The following is an 8441-nucleotide window of genomic DNA, read 5'->3' as shown; positions in this document are numbered from 1 at the left end:
AATCTGTGGAAGTCACATTGAAGGAAGAGCTCTGTAGCCTATAAAATCGTAAGACAAGGATTTTATTGGCCACGGATGCAATATGAGGCGATGGATTAGGTAAAGAAATGTCATCAGTGTCAAATCCATGCTCCGATACATAAACAACATGTTGACCAATTAACTCTAGTTCTCAGCCCTATACCTTTTTCTATGTGGGGAATAGACATCCTTGGTCCATTTCTTGTAGCATCAAGAGGAAGGAAATTTGTTGTAGTAGCGATTTAAATGGGTGGAAGCTGAAGCTTTGACAACCATAACTACAAATCATATGGAGAAGTTTTTCAGAAATAAGGTAATATTTAGGTTTGGTTTGCCCAAAATTTTGCTTACAAATCATGGTACACAATTTGACAATGAGAGATTCAAAGAATTTTGTGTGAATTACCATATAGAGTATAAAAATTCATATGTTTCTTGTCCCCAATGTAATGGGAAAATTGAAATAACAAATAGGACTTTTCTTCAAGGAATCAAGAGGAGACTGGATGAGGCAAATGCTTTGTGGGTGAATGAATTGACATACGTGCTTTGGGCATATCGAACAATTGTTCAAACTCCAATAGGGGAAAAACCTTTTAAACTAACAAATGGATCTAAAGCTCTTGCCTCAGTAGAGGTAATAGCAGGATCCGAAAGGTCAAAAGAGTTCAACCCAATGATGAATGAAGAAGGTTTGAGAGCAAACTTGGAATTCATAGATGAAGTCAGAGAAAATGCGTTATACCAAAATATAGAATATCAGCGGAGGACAACAACTTATTATAACGCACGGATCAGACCTAGATCTTTTAGAGTTGATGACTTGGTTTTGAGGAAGAAGGCAGTTTCAAATCCTAAAACTTGTGGAAAATTGTCAACAAATTGGGAAGGACCCTACGTTGTAGTCAATATTGTTAGCTCAAATACTTATTGGCTCAAGGATCTACATGGGAATCATTCGAGACGACCTTGGAATGTAATTCACCTCAAGAAATATTATCAGTAATAAACGTAGAAGTTTTCCTTTTTGAGATGGTTTTCATACTTTGAATTGTCTTCATCAGCTATTTTTTCTAAAGGTTTCTCTTAGCCACATAAAAAGGCTCTCGTCAGCCAAAAAGTCTTTCATCAGCCATTTTTTCTAAAGGCTTCTCTCAGCCACATAAAAAGGCTCTCGTCAGCCAAAAAGTCTTTCATCAGCCATTTTTTCTAAAGGCTTCTCTCAGCCACATAAAAAGGCTCTCATCAGCCAAAAAGGCTTCATCAGCCATTTTTCTAAAGGCTCCTAGCACAAGAACGGCCACGAAGGAAAGGGACAGAAAAGGAAAGCAACCGAACAAACCCCGAGCGCCCCGGAACATAAAGGGGCGACGCGGAGGGAACGGAGAGAAAACCCAATCGAACCACGCCGAAACGGCGGATGAAACGGAAAAACGCGGAGAAACGGAAAAACGGAGAAACGGCACGGCGGGACGGAGAAAACGGATAAAAGGGAAACCTACAAAAGACAAACAACCCGCCCCAACCACGCCCCAACCAAACCCCACCCAAAACGCAACCAACGCAAGGAGAAAAGCAGAAAAGTACGCCAGATAAAAGGGAAAAAGGAAAAAACCCCCCCAAAAAAAGAAGAAACACCCACAAACAGACGACAGGGAAGAAGGAACAGAGCCCAAGAAAACGAAGGGGAAGAGAACAAAACACAAAAAGCCCACCCAAACCAAACGGAAGAACCCCAGCAAACAAAGGAGAGAGAAACGAAAACAAAACCGACCAACAACCAGAAGAGGCAGGAGCAGCGAAGAAAACGAAAAAACAAACAAAAAAAAGGAGGGGCAAGAACAACCCAAGGCGCAGGGAGCCGAGAAGAGCAACAAAGGACCAAACAACGAGGGAAGGAGACAGAAAGAAGAAGAAAGAGAAAAAAGGAGAAGGAGGGGCCCACCAACCACCAAGAAAAGCCCCGAAACACAAGGGAAGAAAGGAAGCCCGGCTCAGGTGAAGAAAAGAAGAAGAGAGGAGGGCGAGAAGAAAAAAACCCCAAGGAGGAGGACGGGGCGGAACGGCGGAGGACAGGGCGCAACGGCAGGGCCGAAGAGCGGGGCGGCGGGGGGGGGTGGTGCCTCTTAGTTTGGGGCCCCTTTTTGTCCTTTCTCCATCAAGGGGGTCGGTCCCGGGCCGCTGTGGTGCCCGGGACCCGCGCGGCGTCGCCCACATAAAAGGCTTCTCATCAGCCAAAAAGGGCTCTCTGTCGGCCAAAAAGGCTTTCATCAGCCTTTTTTTTTTTTCTAAAGGCTTCTCTCAACCACAAAAAAGGCTCTCATCAACCAAAAAGGCTTTCATCAGCCATTTTTTCTAAAGGCTTATGATTAGCCATTTTTACAAAGGTTTCTAATCATCCATTTGATGAAGAAAAATGCTAAGTAATCGTACAACTTCTTCAAGGGGGGAAGTTCAGTATCAACAATACACATGGACAAGGAATAAAATTTGTGTAAAATGTAAAAGTTGTACTCTTATCTTAAACAAAATTAGCAATGGAAATGCAACAAGTGATCAGAGATACAACAAATAATAATAAAAAAAAAAATAAAAGTTGATTCAATTGATGTTATGGCTTGGAGTCAGAAAGCATGATGGTCAACATTTATACTTCAAGTAGGATGGTCAGCATTTTTTCCTCCTTCAGAGGGGTCTTCATTGACAGATTCATAACTACCGGAGCTGGAAGTCCCATCCTCAGAGAAATTTTCCTTTTTAGATTCCTCTAAAGAGCTGTCATCTTCAAGATGATGGATTTGTCAAAGAGAAAAGAAAATTTTGGTTGAAAGAAGGCGAGGAGGAACTTTTTTGAAGTCCAATTCAGGGTGAATTTTAAGAACTTTGCCCCAAACTTCATTATAGACAAGCCTTCAATATATTTTTGCAAAATCCCATGAAGGCAGGATTGTCTCTTGCTTGGACAATGGCCTCAGCAATGGCCTTGACGGAATTCTCATAATCATTATGCAACTTCTCTCTTTCTGCCTCAAACTTGCTTTTTTCCTCTAAAGCTGCTTTCTCTTAGAAAATATCATTCAAGCTGGTATATAGGTTGTCCCTTTCAATCTCTAGATCAGTTTTCTCTTGAGAAAGAGAATTAACGATCTCTTGCAGTTTCCTATTTCCTTTCTCTAAGCCTGAATTCTTTTTCTCAATTCTACGTGAAATTTGACCAGCAACTCATCTTTCTCTTTCTCAAGACTCCTTGACCATGCTATGGCCCTTTCCAATCTTTGACGACTCTCTTCCCTTTCATAAGTGGCAAACCTGGCCCTCTCCAGAACATCATTTTTTAGCATCCAATTGCATAAGCTCTTCTCTCTGTTCCGGAACGAAGCTTTCATACTAGAGTTTTCCTCCTGCAATTCGATACAAGAGGTCGAACACAAGGCAAAATCATCCTGCAAAATGTCAATTTCAGAATATAGCTCTTTTTCCTTCATTTAGTCTTCTCTCTAAGATACCTAAATTGCTTTTGAGATCATGTACCTCGTCAATCAATTCAAAATTCCTTTTGATCAGATCTTGGTTCTCCCTGGAAAGAATTTTTTTCCCTTTTTAGAACTTCAGAAAAGGTGGTAAAAGTAGCACCAAAACATCTATGAGCAAATAAGCAAGATTGTTTGAAAAGGTTAACAATAGGAATCAGAAGGAGAGATTGACTATAAGTTAATAGGAGGAAACTAAACTTTTTACCCCCAGGCATGAGAATAAAGACCAAAGTCACTTATAGCAGTAGTTTCTCTCTTGTCACATGAGATTATGCCCTTGGTTCCTCATTCACGAACAACTGATTCCCAATTCCAGTGTGTTGTATGATTCTCCTTTAGATTCCAAGTGGGTTTGAAGTGGTCTCCAGAGTTAGCAACACTCCGGGTGTCTTCAGGGAGAGTAGGACCAGCTTGATGATTAGTTACAGCATTAAGGGCTTCCTAGTGATCAATTGCTAATTCAACATCTTTAGAAGCAACCTGGAGGTCAACAACTTTAGCTGCAAGGTTTTCTTGGCTATTAGTTCCGATAGAAGGCTAATTGTGAAGTTCGACTTGCATGTCTAGAACAAGGGGAGAAACATCTAGAGTAGGGAGAACAACATTTGGAGTAGGAAGAGCAACATCTGGAATAGGGGGAGCAACATCTAGAATAGGGGGAACAACATCTGAGAAGCAGGGAAAGCAACATTAGGAAAATCTTCATCAAGAACATTGTCTGAAGTATGATCAGGAATATGAGGTGATCGGTCAAGATTTTCCTCATCAAATAGCTAACTAGCTATTTGTTCAATGACTTCACCTGCAGCATAAGCAGCAATTTCTTCAGCCATTTGCTTGAGTTGGTTAATTAGACTATCAGAAGAGTTCTCACCTCTTGGTTCCTATTCCATCACTTTCAGCTCAGAATTTCTTTTAGGAGAAGTATGGTCCTCTCCAACGACCCCAGAAAGAAGGGAAAATCAGATACATTGGCATGTGATAAAATTTCTATGGAACAAACTACAGGGATAGCAACTTCATTGGCGGAAGGATGAACTAGGGAAGGAAGAGTGGAGACTTCATGTCTAGAGGGCTGGACTGACTCAGCTGCCCCCTCTGTATTCCTCTTCTCAATCTCAGGACTCTCCTTTGAGGAAGATGAAAGCAGAATTTTCCTACTCTTTTCAGATTAAGTCAATTCCTAACTTGAAGAGGGACCCATGGATCAGAGCTTTCTTTTTGAAGTCCTTGTTCTTCTTGACTTGAATGCAAGATTCTCATCAACCACCACTCTTGTAATCTCAACTTCAGTATCATCATCAATTTTTTCATCAGCTCTGACTCTCTCGTCAACAACTTTTTTATCAACTTGTTTCTTTTTCTCTAGTAGATTTTCCTTTTGTACTTCTAGTTTTTCTTCTCTTCAATGTGAACTGATTAGACTCCCTATCAGAACCACCTTCATCAGCTTCTTTGTCTTTGGGGTATTTCTTCTTTCTTTTCTCCTTTTCAAATGCAGTCTCAACTTCTTTTTCTGCATACACCTCTTCTTGAATTTCGGCAATGTTGGGGCATTTCCAAATCCCAACTCCTAAGGGAAGGTAAAAGCCAGAGAAGAAAAAAAAAAAAAAAAAAAAAAAAAAAAAAAAAAAAAAAAAAAAAAAAAAAAAAAAAAAAAAAAAAAAAAAATTATATATATATATATATATATATATATATATATATATATATATATATATATATATATATATATATATATATATATATATATATATATATATATATATATATATATATATATATATATATATATATATATATTTCTAAAAGGAAGGAAGTCCCAAGTTTGCTTGTCATATTCGTTAAGAGGAGACCTTGGGTTAATTGGAGCTATGGAATCAAGGGAATGCATACACCAACGAGAATGGTAGTTTGGAAAACGGATAGCACAAAAGAAATATTGCTCCCTCCAGCCCTTGTTATCATGTGGAATAGACGAATCAACAAAGATAGAACTATCACCCAACTCGGTGCTGCTGCTACTTCTCCTTGAAAAATGCAGGTAACCACACTCACTTCCAACCTTTAGAGTATAGTAGTTCCTAAAAAGATTAACAAAGGGATTGCGTCCCATTTTCTTAATGAATGCAAAGAAATAGTAGACAAGTCTCCAACTATTTGGAGTTAGTTGGCATGGACATATTTTATAATAGTCAAGGAGAGACTTAACCCAAGGAATCAGGGGAATCCTAAACCCAACTTCCAGACTCTTGGTGTAAACAACGATGACCCTAAGAGCAGGAATCAGGGGAATCCTAAACCCAACTTCCAGACTCTTGGTGTAAACAACGATGACCCTAAGAGCAGTCAAATGAGCACGGTCAGAAGGTTCAAGAATTCAAGCCTTAACCTCAAGAGGAAAACAATAATCTCGCAAATAGGAAGATAGTTTGGACTTCCTGATCTTGGAAGGATAACATTCAGGCCAGCAGTTTTGGGGTTTTTCTCTTCCTTTTCAACATATACGGGCTCATAAGGGATCATTATCTCGTCATATGCGCATAGGGAACATGTTCCCAATTTTAAGGAGGGGTTTGGCTAGAAGAAGGACCGGCTGAGTTCTTTTCTAAACCAAGCTTTGAAGGAGTTCCTACTTCAGGTGTAGAACTAGGACTAGGAGGTTTAGCGAAATGACCCATGAGAGGAAGGAAAAGAAGGAAAAAGGAAAAAGAAAGAGGTCCGAATACTATTCAGCAGAATGATAAAACAAGTTACAGGCAAGTAAGGAAAGCAAAAGAAGGTTGAAGGGAAGATGGAGAAGAAAAGAGGCAACAAAGGTTGAGTAAATATAGGAAGTAAAACGATGTGATTGGAAACTCTTCAAATTTGGAGGGAAAATATGTGATGATTCAAATCAATGTGTGACTGATTCGAATAGATATTTGAGTCTAATCACTTAATTTTGGAACGATACAATTGAACACGTGGAGAAAATGGGTAAGTTGAGAAAAAGGCGTTGGAATTGTGCACTAGAAGATCAACCACATTTGTAGAAAAAAAAAAGGTTGGCATTTATGAGGGAATGGAAAAGGCTGACAAGATGAGGTCTCCATCAGATATTCGAGACGATTAGGGGGACTGAGCTCTATCTTTGAAATGATTATAGAGATTAAGCACTTTCCCAAGACAGGAAAAGTTCATTTCGGTGTAAATCAAAATTATGGTTTTGGAAAACTCAAAAGTGGAAACTCGAATCCAAATCTCACCACGTGGAGGGAAAATTTGAGAATCAACATTCAAAGTTGAATAGTTAACTTCAAAAGCAAAATAAATGAATAACAACTCTGATTGAATCTAGTATTCATTGGTGAACTCTTCAGCTCAGAGAAGAACTTGATGATACTCAATGAACTCCCTAGATCAAGTGATAAGCTCATAATCCTGATGAGCTCTATGATTCAATAGATTGAACTCAAGATTTTTGATGAACTCAGTTGATCAAAGGATGAGCTCGGGAAGTTTCGATGAGTTCCATAGGGTGAAAGATGAGCTCAAAAGTTTTTGATGAACTCTTCCAACCAAAGGATGAACGCAGCCTCAAATGATTCTTCTTGACTGGAGATGAGCTCAAACATTGAAGAATTCTCATAGTTAAGATAAAGTGAGAAAAGCAATTTTCAAAGATTGAATGAATAAAGGCAAATCAAAGGGTTAGGGAAAGGATTTTAAACCTTCTAATCAGAGTCTTGAATTGGTCTCAACCTAATCAACAGGCTTGGGGGCTCGTGTTGTGAATAAATCACCCAAGACCCTGTTCGTGTTGGTCCAACCAGGATTGACCAAAGGTTCAAACCAAGTAAAGGGGCCAACTTGAAAACCATACAAGGATTTAATCCTGACCATCGGATTTAAGGCACTCAATATACGGTAAAGAGAAGCTCAAGTCCACATAAGGGATCTATAAATAAGGTCACCAACATTCGGAAGGTACCACATACTAGTTCACTAAATCTACCTGCACTTTTTCTGCCTTTAGGCATTAAAACACTTCTAAAGCTCCAAGGAGCTTTGCAACCTAAAACCTTCGTCACTCACTGACTTGACCATCGGAGATGGAGCGCCGATCCAAGCTGGTCGGATCTGTTTCTAACAATCTTCTATTATTCTTGTAGGTTATAGTAGATTCAAATCCAGATCGAATTAGATCTGATGAGTTTGGTGTGATTCACGAGTTCATAGATCCCGGCAAATTCTACACCAACAAAAGTAGAACTAAAATTGTTTGGGTTTGAGTTGGATTGGCTTAGCTTGGTTTATTTTAAAACTCTAGACCATTTCTGAATCCCATTAGTTGGCCTAAAGCCCAGGTAAGGCCAGGTTGGGTTGACCTTGACTGGCCCTAAACATGGGAAGGGGAAAAGAGTTATAGCCATGGTTTGGCCATGGCTCAACTCATGACCTCAATCCTAGCAATTGAGACCTTGGATCTAGGCCAAAATTCACAGCCCTTGACTTGCCTTCATGGCCACGACATCTTAGTTTGGCCTATTCAGACTCAAGGTGGGCTTGATCTACATGGCCAAATAAGATTCCATATAATTTATTAAAAAAAAAAAACCCATTAGGGATAATACGCTAAAGAGGCTACTCTATTAGATCATCCCCGCTAGGGAATGATATAACATTTCTGTTTTAGGAGACCAATTCCTGAGGAAAACTGTTTTTATGTTTCTATGTTTATATGTTGTAAAACGGTTCTTCGTTATGAAAATATTTTGACCCCACAATTTGAAAAATCTAATTTTCAAACAAGTTTTCATCCTCTTAATATCATAATAGTAGAAAAAGAAAAACATTCTTTGTGAAGCTTTTATCCCCTACGCAATTTTAAGCCCCAACTACTAC

This window comes from Hakea prostrata, chromosome 3 (genome assembly GCF_041222555.1).
Source record: "Hakea prostrata isolate BN-2017 chromosome 3, UWA_Hpros_2, whole genome shotgun sequence".
NCBI classification, from domain to species: domain Eukaryota; kingdom Viridiplantae; phylum Streptophyta; class Magnoliopsida; order Proteales; family Proteaceae; genus Hakea; species Hakea prostrata.
This window is presented reverse-complemented; position numbering follows the sequence as displayed.